Source organism: Hipposideros armiger, unplaced genomic scaffold (assembly GCF_001890085.2).
Source record: "Hipposideros armiger isolate ML-2016 unplaced genomic scaffold, ASM189008v1 scaffold_138, whole genome shotgun sequence".
Taxonomy (NCBI): Eukaryota; Metazoa; Chordata; class Mammalia; order Chiroptera; family Hipposideridae; genus Hipposideros; species Hipposideros armiger.
This window is the reverse complement of record NW_017731488.1, coordinates 2856520-2865182: the sequence shown is the minus strand read 5'-3', so window position 1 is coordinate 2865182 and position 8663 is coordinate 2856520. Positions and strand designations below refer to the sequence as shown.

Genomic DNA, 8663 nt, shown 5'->3' with positions numbered 1-8663 from the left:
GATGCCCATCAAGTTTCACGCGGTGGGGGATTCCCCCTAAAGAGAAAGGGGGTTTGGATGCAGGGCAGCCAAAACCCTACAAAAGCACACTCAGTAAGTCTGGTGGTGGTGATGGAATAAAGAAGATGAAAGGACATGATGCCGTCTTTAATAAAACCAAACCAAGGTTGGAAGCAGCCAGACCTCTCAACCATAACCCAAAGCCCCTTGTGATCACCCAGGAACTTCTGCTGCCACCACCACAGGTGCCCCTGTGGGCACCGGTCCATCTTTCACACTCTGGCCAAGAGCAAATGGGACACTGCCCCTTCCCTTTGTAGATCAGTATAGAGCAGGAACCTGGACAGTCAAACAAGATGCTATCAATGGCCCAGGGAGAACAACGGGGGAAAGCAGCACAGACATCTACTCATTTATTCCATGTCCATTTATTAATACCAACCAGGTACCTGATAGAGCAGAGAATGAGGGCCCTACCCCAGAGACTTTACAATCTAGTGGGCACAGTGCAGGCAGGTGTACAGGTTCACTGGTGGTGAGGTAAGGGCTTCTCCCACCTGGGCTCCTGTGTCCTCAGTGAGGTATGCCTGGTCATCACTGCATAGCGGGAGGGGAGAGTGGCAGGACACGTGTCCATAAGACCACACCTGGTTGCCAGTGTCCTAGATAGAGCCATGACACAGCCCTAGGAACCCAGGTCCTAATCGGCCCTCATGCTCCTGGGCACCTCCTGGCAGTTCCTCAAGGAGGATGGAGGCACTTCTTCGACTGACCCCTCCTCATCACTGAGAAGAGGTTAGTGGTAGGAACTGAAGCCTCAACCATCACAATCACAATTTCAACGACAGCCACAACCATAATCACTGTCACCTTCACACCAACAGGCACAAGGACAGGATAGGAAATCCTTAAGTGCACCCTGATCCCAGCGAGCTAGCAGGGCCCCAGTCCCTTCCTGGGCCTGTGGAAGGCAATGGGGACGGTCCTGGGTCAGAGCCAGTGGTGTCCTGGAGCCTGCTCCTACCATCTTGCAAGAGCCAATTCTGTGAATCTCTTCCCAACTCCAAATGCAGTGACATGTGTGGGTAACTTCAAATCAGTCACAGTGGGGGGCTTTGGGTTATTTTTCCCAGCTAGCCAGTTCACCAGCATATCTCTAGACAGAGCCCTGAGGACAATGAGAGACCCTGATCCCCATCACTTGTCTCTGTAAACTCCAGAGCCTGGAGCAGGACTAGTGGAAAGTGCCGGGCAACCCTGTGCATAGAGTCCTGGTGGGCAGGTCATCTGGTGGGGGATGTAGTGGATGTGGGCGGTCACCTCCCCGTAAGACACACCTGATGGTGGACCTAAGACCCTGGGCATTAGCTCAGGAGCCTCACCTTCACCAGAGCCTCTGCTCCAGCCCAGAAGCCTAAGGCCTGCAGCTCCCAGCCGGGCTGCCTGACTCACCCTCCTGAATTTGGAATCCTGGGCTGGGTCTGTCCTGGGAGGGACCAAGAGCTGCTTCTCCTGGTTCCTTGATCCCAGGATGAGCCCCGACCTTGGTCATAAACTGGGCCTGAGCCAGGTGACAAAGATCTCCACCCAGGCCCAGAGAGAGCCCCACCCTGGTTCTGGGTTGGGCACTGATCGGACCACAGAAAACACACTCTCACCTCATCTGCACCTGACACAGGCCCCAGCCCAGCCATAGACTCTCGACAAGCCTGGCTCTTCAGCCCACAGGGGAGCAGGCCTGGAGTGGGGTTGGCTCGGCACCATTCACCTCTGCAGTTGGGGCTTGAGCTCCTGCCTGGGAAGCAAAGAGTAAAAAACAAAACCAAATTAAAACCCACCACCATCTCCTCCTTGCTTTAGTGACACAGGTTCGTCTTAGGACATACAGCCTAAAGGCAAAGTCTCTGTTCTAAGGTCCTAACCCCTCCCTGCCTCTGCTGGGCTCCCTCTTTGATTTGGAGGATTCTTGTCCTAAAACCTCTCTCTCCACTGTCCCCAAGTAACCTCCAGGCCCCCAGGAGAACAGGGAGCTGCGAAGCCCCAGGAACTTCATCTGAGAGCCCAGGGGGTGGAGGCCATGACCTTATCTGGCTTATGGGCTGGGGCAAGACCTTTCCCCTCTCTGGGCCACAGTTTCCCCATCTATACAGTCATGTGCCGCTTTATGACAGGGATACATTCTGAGAAACGTGTCATTAGGCGATTGCATCATTGTGCAAACATCACAGAGCGCACTTACACAAACCTAGACGGTGTAGCCTACTGCACACCTAGGCTGCCTGGCATAGCCTACTGCTCTATAGGGGAAGAAAAATAATTTTCCCTCTACCCTTCAGGGCTGTTGGTTGAGACATCCCTGTAATAAAAGACAGATTGACAGGAGAAAAACAAACAAAAGTTTAATAAGGTGCATACCACCTGTATACATGGGAGGGACCCAGAAAAACTGTAACTGAGTAACTTGCCAAAATGGCTGAAGCCACCACTTTAAATACCATCTTCAGTTGAAGACAAAAGATGTTGGGAGTGGGGAGAGTCAGTTATGGGAGGTTACCAGGAAAAGCTCAGTAAACACAGTAAGGTTGTTATGCAGATTTAAGTCTTGGCCTTCTGCATTCATAAGAGTTCCTAGAGATAAGATCACCCTCTCTTCCTGGTACAGCAAGGGAGGACACCATTACAAATGGATATTTTCCTTACAAATGTAAAGGGTAACCTCTACTTCGTTTTCAGAGCTTCTCTCTGGCTGCTGTTACTCAAAATTAAGCCAAAGAGGCATATTTTGTCTCTTTGTAATCCTATGCCAAAGAGACATATTTTGGGGTGACAAATTCTGTTTCCTTTCAGCTCCTAGGCTACAAACCTGAATAGCATGTTACTGTACCGTAGACAATTGTAACACAATGATAAGTATTTGTGTAATGAGTTGTGCTACAAAGTCACCACGGTTACAAGGCTAAGACGTCACTGGGTAATAGGAATTTTTTCAGCTCCATTACAATCTTATGGGAGGGGTGGCCGGTTAGCTCAGTTGGTTAGAGCATGCTGCTGATAACACCAAGGTTGCCGGTTCGATCCCCGCATGGGCCACTGTGAGCTGCTCCCTCCTTAAAAAATACAACAACAATCTTATGGGACCACTGTCGCATACGTGGTCTGTTGTTGATCCAAACAACTATCATGTGGTGCATGACTGTATAGTGAAAGAATGGCTTAGCCTTCCAGGTCTAATATGCAAAGTTAAGGACTCTGATGGAAATCTAGGGCCCTATGGTCAAAGATGAGAAAGGTTGTACTTCCTGGATAATTCAGACCCAGGAGACCCAGAAAACTTCCTAAAACATGTACGGGATATCAGGTTCAAGTCCTGGGATGTCTGTCCTCTTAGCTCTGGTACCTTGTGCTAGTGACTTAGCCTTTGGACCTCAGTTTTCTCATCTGTCAAATGTCAATAACAAGTTTGTGAGGATAGAATGAGATGGTGGCAAGAAAAGTGCTTTGTAAACTATAGAGTTCAGTCCTCATGGGAGGAAGGGGCAGTTGTGATTGCTGTTGTTATGATTTAATGTTTTGCCTTCTAGCAGAGCCCCAAGAGTGGCTCAGTCTGGCCTGGCTCTCAGGTGGGAGACCTCCTCAGAGCCTCCCCAGGACCCACTACCCCTGCCCTGGCCGGGACCAGCTCTGCCCAACGTAAGCCTCCTGCCTCAGGGTTGGACAAATCTTCCACATTGGTCGCCATGGGATCCGGGCTTTAGAGCTGGACTGGCTTGGGGATCCTCAGACCCCAACCCTTTATGCTGGCCCAGACAGGAGAAGGGTTTGCCCTAAGAAGCATGCAGCACATTCTTGGCAAAGCTAGGCCTCAAACCCAGGCCTCTCCTTCCTACAAGACTCTACCCTGCCCTCTAAAACAGAGTCCCTTGGAATCCCCAGAGCAGCAGTGCTCTAGCTGGTGCTGCAGGATAGTAGGCGTTGGCCAGATCCATGGCTCTCAGAGAGACGGACTGTCCAGGACATCCCTCCACAATCCTCATGCCCTACTGGGCTCCCGCCTCCTCTAGGAAGCCTTCCCCGACTGGCACCTCAAAGGCTGGGAGTGCCCCGCACATCTCTCCCTTGATAGAAAACTTGCTTAAAGATGAACGGTATCTGTTTGCCTATTTGATGGGCCCCAGACTGAGTTTCTTCAGGCAGGGAACAGCTGGATTCATCTGGGCTCCCCACTTCAGAGGCCCAGCCCAGACTGAGGACAGAGGAAGGAGGGGGGAATCGGAGAAAAGGGGGTGGAAGGGCAGGCAGGGCACGTGATTAGTGCAGGGGGATTTACTGACCCGAGCCGCTGCAAGGAAGAGGGTGGGGCTGGCAGGAGCCCACCCCGCACCCACACCAAGGAGAAGCCCCACCCACTCGGACGTCAATTCCTGAGGCCTCCCTCCCTCCCCCGCGGCTCATTCCCCAGGGCAGGTTCCTCCCGTGGGAACTGCTGTCTCTGCAGCGGGCGCCCAGCCACGTTGTGTGGCAGGAATGAGGCTGGGCTGCAGGGCGGGCACTTTCCTGGACAACGGTCGGGGAGGTTGGGGACAGGGCTGCCCCTTGCTCAGGCCAGGGGCCCCACAGTGGGCCCAGAGAACTGGAGGCGTCCTTCTATGGCCTGCTGAGCAGCAGCTGGACAAACCTGGGAGCTGGTTAGAGATGCAGATTCTCAGGTCCTCCCCCAGACCTGCTGGTTCATAATCTGCATTTTAACAAGATCCCCAAGGTGACCCCTACGTGCATTCCAATTTGAGAAGCCCTGTTCTACAAGTGTCTGCCTGTGCATTTACAGGTTTAAAAAAAAAAAAAAAGACATCTACAAACTTCCAGTTGTAAAATAAATAAATCCTGGGATGTAATGTACAGCATTGTGACTATAGTTAATAACACTGTATTGTATGTAGATTTGAAAGTTGCTAAGAGAGTAGATTTTTTTTTTTAAAGATTTTTATTGGGGAACTGGGGGGATGGGAACAGTGCTGGGGAATTGGGGGAAGGGGAACAGACAAGTTGCTGTCGTTTTTTGTTCTTCAGTCTAGTTGTGGAGGACGTTGCTTCACTGGCCCAAGCTGGCACCATCATTGCGCTCTTCCCGGGCGAGGCAGATCAGTCGCCGGCTTCTAGACAACCGCTTACTGTGGCTGCTGGCCGCTCACGCTGGCTGCTGGCTACACACGGTAGCCCATGGCAACCCACTGCAGCAGGGGCTGCAGCCTACACTGTCGCCTGCGACTCATGGCAGCCCAGCTCCAGGTTGAGCTGTTGTTCAGCATCTTAGCTGTGGAGGGCAGTGTCACTGGCCCTCATATGTGGGATCCAAACTGGGGCCCTCTGGCATCCCAAGCCAGTTCTTAACCATCGCGCCACTCGGCTGGTCGGAGAGTAGATCTTTAAAGTTCTCCATGGGCACCTTGAGCTGAGCTGCCGCCTGGATGGCTCAGTGGATAGAACGTGCACTCTTAATAGCAAGGTTGCCGGTTTGACTCCCACATGAAAAAAAAAAAAGCGTTCTCCATCACAAGAAAAAAGTTGTACTATATGGTGATAGATGATAACTAGACTTATTGTGGTAATCATTTCACATTACATATAAATATCAAATCATGTTATACACCTGAAATTTATATAATGTTATATGTCAACTATATCTCAATTGAAAAAAAGACAGATTACCTTCTTTTTATTTCTTTACATTTCAGTTAGAGCATTATCTTGATTTTTTTTTCAAAATTAGGAGTGTATAAATGGGATATATTATCTATGAATTTCATGTTATTACAGGGAAGAGGTATTGTAAGATATCTGTTATAAAAGGGAGGTGGGGTCTGCCAGGGCTGGGAACCCACTGATAAGTGCCCACTCCTATTTTTAGTCGGCAACATCAGGGCCTGAGGAGGCAGAAGTGGGAGTGAGCAGCCCTTGAACCTGAGGAGCTTCCGTTCTAGCAGGGGAGATGAGACAAAGATACATATCCCCACCTTTCTGAGCCTCAGTTTCCTTGCCCATGAAATGGGCTTAATCAGTCATCTCCACCTGCCTCCTCACAGTACAGGTTTGAAGGAGCTTGGGGACAAGGAGGGGCTGTGTGAGCTGCCTCACAGCTGAGGGAAGTGAGGTCCAGGAGAGCCCTGCTCACAGCTCTGCCCACTGGTGCCTCTCCCTCTCCTTCGGAGTCCAGCCATGAGCCCCCTAGTTCTCTCCCAGAGCTTCATCCCCCTCTGAGGTCTCACTCTCTCTTCCTTCTTCCTTTCCATTCTGTTAAAAAAAAAAAAATCCTGTGAAAAAAACACATCTGAACCTTGCTCCAAATTAGCAAATTAGCCCTGTTTCTGGAGAGAGCAAGCATGCACTGAGTGCTGAGTACATGCCAGACGCCGCTCACGTACTGGGTTTTTTATGCTGTCCTGAGACTAGGTGTTAATGACCCAATTGAACAGATGAGGAAAGCAAGGCTCAGCGAAGGGGAGTGATTTGCACACAGCCAAGAAGAGGTCAAGATGGACTAGGAACTCAAGCTTTTGGCTCTCACTACACTAGGCTTCCTTGGCTGGAAAACAGAAACCAACTTTCAGTGACCTTGGGAGGACTCCCCAAGTCCTAAGGTCAAAGTCCCGTGTCAGAGATCTGGCTGTGGCCACACTGCACCATTCCTTGCAAGATCTGGTTCTAAAAGAGTGCTCCTTCCTCAGGTATCTCTTTCACTCATTCCATGAATATTTATTGAGCATTGAATAATTGTCAACACAGTTCCAGGAGCTGGGATACACAGAAAACAAAAACACACGAAACCCCTACCCTCCAGAAGCTTCTGTTTCAACAGGAAACAGGTAATGAATAAATAAGTGTGTGACATGTATTGGGTTGTCAGAAAAGTCATGACATATTTTTTCTGTTTTTCGTTGCAAAAATGTGTTATGACTTTTCCGACAACCAAATAGATGGTGTTTGGTGCAGAGAAAAGGATAGGTAGAGTGGGGAGGGGGTTGCTGTTCTAACTGGGTAGTTAGGGAGGCGTTCCTGAGAAAAGGACACACTGAGAAAAAGACTGGGAGGAACTGGGGGAGAAGCTATATGGCTATCAAGGGGAAGAGGGTGTCGGGCAGATGAAAGAGCAATCGCAAAGGCCCTGAGGTGGGAGAGGAACGTCTAGGAGGCCAGTGTGCCAGCAACACACAAGTGAGGGAAGGGGGACAGGGTGCCCTGCAGAGCCTGTGGCGATTGGAAGGACTTTGGTTTTACTCCAAGTAAGATGGAAGCATTAAAACGATGTGATCTGACTTGTGTTTTAAAAGGATCAGTCTTGAGGGCTGGCCGAGTGGCTCAGTTGGTTAAGAGCTCACTCAAGAGTGCGAGCTCTGAGCAACAGCGGTTCGATGCCCAGCCAGAGCTGAGCTGCCGCTGAGCTACCAACAGGTGGCAGGATGGCTCAGCTAAAATAAAAAAGGACCAGTTGGTTAGAGTGTGAGCTCTGAGCGACAGTGTTACCAGTTTGATTCCCACATGGGCCAGTGAGCTGCGTCCGAGCTGAGCTGCTTGCTGAGCTGGTGAGAGTGCATGCCCTTAACAACAAGGTTGCCGGTTCAACTCCCACATGGGATGGTGGGGGGCTGGACCCCTCTCCCCATCCCCACCCCCGCAACTAGATTGAAAGCAGCAACTGGACTTAGAGCTGAGCTTGAGCCCTCCACAACTAAGACTGAAGGACAACAACTTGACTTGGAGCTGATAGGCCCTGGAAAAACACAATGTTCCCCTTCCCAATTCCCCAACACTGTTCCCCTCTCCAATTCCCCAGTAAAAGGATCCATCTGGCTGCTGGTAGGAAACAAGTGCAATAGCACGGGGGCCAGTAGGGAGGCTCCAATAGTCCAGGAGAGAGGGGCAGTCACCATGGAGGTGGCAGTAAACTGGGGAGGGGGTGGGAGGGTGAGATGGGGTCACATTCTGTCTATATTCTGAAGGCAGAGGCAACAGGACCTGCTGACAAAATTAGTTGTGGGACGTGAGAGAAAAAGGAGTAAAACATGGCTTCGGATTTTTAGCCCAAGAACTGGAAGTTGCCATTTGCCGTAGGAAGAGCAATTTAGTTCAAGACTTCATCTTTGGATGTGCAAAGTTTGAGAAGACTATAAACATACAAGTGGAGACGTTCAGTAAAATTAAATAAATGAGCCGGGAGTTCGGGAGAGAGCTCTGGACTGGAATATGTAAATTTGGAATTTGCCAGCACACAGATGGCATTTACAGCTTGAAACGGGATGAGATCACCAAGGAAGTGAGTGCAGACAGAAAAGAGGACAGGGGAGTGGGTGCCGGGCATTTCACTGTTTAGAGGTTGAGGGGATGAGGAGGAAACCACCAAACGGCAGTCAGTGAAGTAGGAGAAAATATCAGGTCATATCTTAAAAGCCAAGTGAAACAAGTATTTCAAAGAGGAGGGAATGATCACCTGTGTCACAGGAAATGTATAAATCTGATATACCTGATAAGGGACATGTATCTAGAACATACATAGACCTCTCAGAAATCAATAACAATTTACAAAATCATGCAATTAAAAATGGGCCGAGAATTTGAATAGACATTTCTGCAAAGATATAGATGGGCCAATCAGCACATAAAAAGATGTT

General features: G+C 50.0%; 1 non-coding gene across 1 annotated transcript; it reads left to right on the top strand.

The window, feature by feature from the left end:
• The first annotated feature begins 3016 nt into the window (after positions 1-3016).
• On the top strand, positions 3017-3090 carry TRNAI-GAU (transfer RNA isoleucine (anticodon GAU)). The gene has a single exon. It is a non-coding gene; the product is annotated as a tRNA-Ile (tRNA).
• The last annotated feature ends 5573 nt before the right edge of the window (positions 3091-8663 follow it).